We start from the raw sequence: 5859 nt of genomic DNA, 5'->3' as shown, positions 1-5859 counted from the left end.
GCGCACCACACCACACGCAGCACATACACAAATAAAGTTTTTCCCCCCACATATATATACACTTCACCCCCCATTAGAGTAGGGAAATGGCCCGCAGGGCGCTTTCAGCAGAGGAGGCATATGCCATACTTGCCTCCAACTCTGAAAGTGTGTCAGAGGACGAGGAAGACCCCACCTTCCTTATTTCCTTGTCCTCCTCATCATCTAGTTCTGATGATGAGCCACCAAGGTGGCGGAGTCGCCGCCAAGCGGGTCCGCAAACCTCGTCTGCTCCTGACCCTGTGCCCCATGCTAGTATGAGTCCCCCTGGCGCTCATACTAGTCAAGCCCCCGGCCAAGTTCACTGGTGCCCCGTACCAGAGAACTTGTCTGGACTGAGCCAGCGGACCATGAGCCCGTGATTCCTAAGTTTGTTGGCGACTCAGGAATCAAGATTGACATTGTGGGGTTCACTGAAATTGACTATTTCAGTTTTTTTTTCAGTGACGACTTTGTCAATCTGATGGTTGAGCAGACGAATCTGTACGCCCAACAGTTCGTCGCCGCACACCTGGGCTCACTATTGGCTAGACCAAATGGCTGGTTCCCAGTCGATGCAGCCAAAATGAGGACATTTTGATGCCTCATGCTACATATGGGCCTGGTCAAGAAACCCAGTGTTTACCAGACCCCGCTCTACAATATGGCCATGGCATGTACCCGGTTCGAGGCCATTCGGAAATGTTTGCATTATGCTGATAATGCGGCATGTCCCCCCCCCCCCCCCGAACTGATCCCGCGTATGACCGCCTGTATAAAATCAGGCCGGTCATCAATCACTTCGGTGCCAAATTTTGGGAGGCCTATGTCCCTGGAAGGGAGGTCGCTATTGATGAGTTTCTCATCAGCTTTAAGGGGAGACTCAGCTTCCGGCAATACATCCCTACCAAGCGAGTGCGGTATGGAATGAAGATGTATAAACTTTGCGAGAGTACCTCAGGGTAAACTTGCAAGTTTATGGTGTATGAGGGACGAGATTCCCGTATTGAACCCCCAGAATGTCCCCCCACTCTGTGTGTTAGCGGGAAAATCGTTTGGGGCCTTTTGCACCCATTGCTAGATAAAGGTTACCACCTTACGTGGATAACTTTTATACTAGTATGCCTCTCTTCACATCCCTCACCGCCAGATCCACGCTTGCTTGTGGGACAATACGGAAGAATCAAAGAGGCCTTCCTTCCTATCCCCTGTAGACTCCTATCCCCCGGGGTGAGTCCCGTGCCCTTACCCATGAAAACCTGTTGCTGGTCAGGTATAAGGACAAGAGGGATGTCCTTATGCTCACCACAATGCATGGGAACGGCAGGACACCCCTGTCCCTGTGCAAGGTACCGTGGGACCGGTCCTCATGCCCGATTGTATTCTGGACTACAATCGGTATATGGGGGGAGTTGATCTTTCTGATCAAGTCCTCAAGCCATAAAATGCCATGCGGAAAACAAAGGTATGGTACAAAAAAGTTGTGGTTTACATGGTACAGGATGCCATGTACAGCTCTTTTGTACTGTCCCAGTAAGCTGGCAACACAGGGACATACCTGCAGTTTCAAGAGGAAGTTCTAAAGGCCCTCATCTTTGGTGACCGCCAAAGAGCGGATCAGAGCACCTCTGGAACTGTGGGCTCAGAAAAAATGCAGAGTGTGTCACAAGAGGGGGATTCGGAAGGACACGACCACTTAATGCAACACTTGCCCCGATCATCCGGGCCTCTGCATTAAAAACTGCTTTAGGGAGTATCACACTTCCATGGAGTACTAAACTTTTTATCCCTTCACCTGATATTCATTCCCCAGAATTTGACTCCAATGCACCAGTCCAGAGTACATTGTCTTCCAAATTTTAAAAACCAAAACACCCCCCCCCCCCCAAAAAAAAAAAAATCCCAAAACCTTTTTTCCAATAACCCTGATATCTTCCCTCCCCCCACACACACAAAAAAAATGGGTCATGGGACACAGAGTCAACAGCATTGGGGGTTTGCAGTTGCCTTAAATGTGCAGCGCTCTCTCCTCACCTGAGCAGGTTGCGCATTTGAGGTAACAGGTTAGGGACGGCCACACACATCACATTCCCAGAATGATGAAGGTTTGGGGCGGGCATCATTTTTACTTTCGGCTATACTCTGGGTCATCATTCTGGGAATTGGCATATCAGTATTAAAATTGCTATTTTCATCCCCCCCACCCCCCATAGTACACTTCATCCGTTCCTGGAAAATAAATTTAGGGAACACCCATCTGTTCCTAATTTCCACTTCACCCTATACACCTTCCCTAGGGGGTGTACTGTTTATAATAGGCTCACATGTGGGTGTTCCTTTGTTGTATTTTCCTCTGAATGTATGTAACTGTTAGGTCCGTAACAAACATCGACCTCAAATGCGAAGAGTTCTCGCTCAGGAGCTCTGTCGTATTCCCAGGTGACAATTCGGAGTCACTTGTTAGTTGTTCCCAGAAAGATGAAGCAGAGCATAGGTTGAAAATTGCAATTTTCAAAAGCTATCCTTCATCCATTCCTGGAAAATAAATTTAGGAAACACCCGTGCGTTCAAAATGTCCTCTTTACCCCTATACCCATTCCTCAAGGTGGGTACTTTCTGTGATGGTTTCAGTTGTGGGTGTTTCATTTTTGTATTTTCCTCTGAATGTATGTAACCGTCATCTACTGATATGCCATAGGCCTCAAATGCAAACAGACCTCTATAACTTCTGAGCCTTGTTGTGCTCCTGCCCAGCACGTTACCCCATATGTGGATGTGTTTCCATAGTCAGGAGAAAAAGCCCTCCAAAATTTGTAACCTAATTACTCCAATTACCCCTTGTGAAAATGTAAAAAATTGGGTAACCCCAGCATTTTAGTGTAAAAAAAAAACCAAATTTTTCATTTTACAGCCCACTGTTCAAAAAACCTGTGAGGTATAAGTACTCACTGTACCCCTTGTTACCTTCCTTGAGGGGTGTAGTTTCAAAATTGTGGTCACTTGCCGGGGTTTTTTTTTTTTAGCTTTTACATCAGAACCTCAACCATTGCAGTGCAAAGCACCACTTTAGGCCTCAAATCTCATCAGTGTGGTCTCACTCCTAAGCCCTGTTTTGCACCCACATAGTGCTTTACTGCCTTATATATGGGGTATATTCTTATTCTGGAGAAATTGGGCTACAAATTTTGTGGAGCATTTTTTCTCTTACTACTTGTGAAACAAAAAATTTTTTTGTTAATACCAGCAATTTAGTATTAAAAATCACATTTTTCACTTTTATGGCCCACTGTTCAAATAACCTGTGAGTTATAAGTACTCACTGTACCCCTTGTTACATTCCTGGAGGGGTCTAGTTTCCAAAATGTTGTCACATGTGGGGGTTTTCTGCTGTTCTGGTTCCATGGGAGGTTTGAAAATGTACAGGACCCCCGACTTCAATTTCAGCAAAATTCTCTCTTCAAAAGACCAATGTTGCTCCTTCTGTTCTGAGACCTGTAGTGCGCCAGCAGAGCACTTAACATCCACACATGGGGCATTTTCTTAATTGGGAGAAATTGGGCTTCAAATTTTGGGGTCCATTTTGTCCTATTACACCATGTGAAAATGAAAAATTTGGAGTAACACCATAATTTTAGTGTGAAAAATCAAAATGTTTCACTTTTATGGCCCTTTGTTCAAAAAAACCTGTGAGGTGTAAGTACTCACTGTAACCTTGTTACGTTCCTGAAGGGGTCTAGTTTCCAAAATGGTATCACATGTGGGGGGTTTCTGCTGTTCTGGCTCCATGGGAGGTTTGAAAATGCACATGACCATCGACTTCAATTTCAGCAAAATTCTCTCTTCAAAAGACCAATGGCGCTCCTTCTGTTCTGAGACCTGTGGTGCGCCAGAAGAGCACTTATCATCCACATATGGGGCATTTTCTTAATGGGGAGAAATTGGGCTTCATATTTTGGGGTCCATTTTTTCCAATTACCCCTTGTGAAAATGAAAATTTGGGGTAACACCATCAATTTAGTGTTAAAAATCTAATTTTCCATTTACACGTCCAACTTCAACGCAAAGTCGTCAGACACCTGTGAGGTGTTAATTCTCACTATACCCCTTGTTACATTCCATGAGGGGTGTAGTTTCCAAAATAGTATGCCATGTGGTTTTTGTTCGCTGTTCTGGCACCCTGGGGGCTTCCTTAATGCAACATGGCCCCCAAAAACCATGACAGCAAAATTATTTTCAAAAATCTCACAGTTGCTCTTTCCCTCTTGAGTCATGTTGTGAGCCCACAGAGCACTTTATGTCAACATATTAGGTATTTCCATACTCAAGAGAAATTGGGCTACAATTTTTTTTCCACTTAATACCACTTTTAAAAATGAAAAAAATGGGGCCACAAGAACATGTTAGTGTAAAAAAATGCAGATTTTGATTTTTCTCCACTTTGCTGCTATTCTTGTGAAACACCTAAAGGGTTAACAAACTTTCTGAATGTCATTTTGTATACTTTGAGGGGTGTATAATGGGGTCATTTATGGGGTGTTTCTCACAGAAAGGTCCCTCAAATCCACTTCAAACTTAACTTGTCCCTGAAAAATTCTGATTTTGAAATTTTCATGAAAATTTTGAAAATTGCTGCTATAATATGAAGCCCTCTGATTTCTTCCAAAAGTAAAAACATGCCTGATGAAGCTGCGCATGCGCAGCGAAACATGTTGCATCTAATAAATCCATTGATTTTATCTGGCTCCCTGATGGTTCCTCTCTGCACCGGACTAACTCCTGAACTTACGGTCACCCTGTTTTGATTCTACTTCTACCCAGGAGGGCTGCAGTGGACCTTTACTTATATTCATTCCACACTTTACCTTGTTGTGTGTGGGCACACAACCAACTTTGGTAAGCGGCTTGGGAATTACCGTCCCCCACCCCCACTAACAAGATCTGCTGATCCCGCACATGAGGCGCCTTCCTTCCTCTCTCTAAAAGTAAAACATGTCAACTTTATGATGTCAACATAAAGTAGACATATTGTATTTGTGAATCAGTATAACATTTATTTGGAATATCCATTTTCCTTACAAGCAGAGAGTTTCAAAGTTAGAAAAAATGGTACATTTAAAAAATTTTCATGACATTTTGGGATTTTTCACCAAGAAAGGATGCAAGTAACGACGAAAATTTACCACTATGTTAAAGTAGAATATGTCATGAAAAAACATTCTCGGAATCAGAATAATCGGTAAAAGCATCCCAGAGTTATTAATGCATAAAGTGACAGTGGTCAGAATTGCAAAAAAAGGGCTCCGTCCGTGAGGTGAAAATGAGCTGCGTCCTTAACCCCTTAAGGACCAAGGACGTACCGGTACGTCCTTGGTCCTGCTCTTCTGATATAACGCGGGGTTACACAGTAACCCCGCGTCATATCATGGCGGGCCCGGCGTCATAGTGAAGCCGGGACCCGCCTCTAATAGCACGCAGCGCCGATCGCGGCGCCGCGCGCTATTAACCCTTTAGCCGCGCGCTCAGAGCTGAGCCTCGCGGCTAAAAGTGAAAGTGAAAGTTCCCGACTAGCTCAGTCGAGCTGTTCGGGATAGCCGCGGCTAAGCGCGGCATCCCGAACAGCTGACAGGACAGCGGGAGGGCCCCTTCCTGCCTCCTCACTGTCCGATCGCCGAATGACTGCTCAGTGCCTGAGATCCAGGCATGAGCAGTCATGCGGCAGAATCGTTGATCACTGGTTTCTTATGAGAAACCAGTGATCAAAATAGAAGATCAGTGTGTGCAGTGTTATAGGTCCCTATGGGACCTATAACACTGCAAAAAAAAAGTGAATAAAGATCATTT

This window comes from Hyla sarda, chromosome 5, assembly GCF_029499605.1.
Source record: "Hyla sarda isolate aHylSar1 chromosome 5, aHylSar1.hap1, whole genome shotgun sequence".
Lineage (NCBI taxonomy): Eukaryota > Metazoa > Chordata > Amphibia > Anura > Hylidae > Hyla > Hyla sarda.
This window is presented reverse-complemented; position numbering follows the sequence as displayed.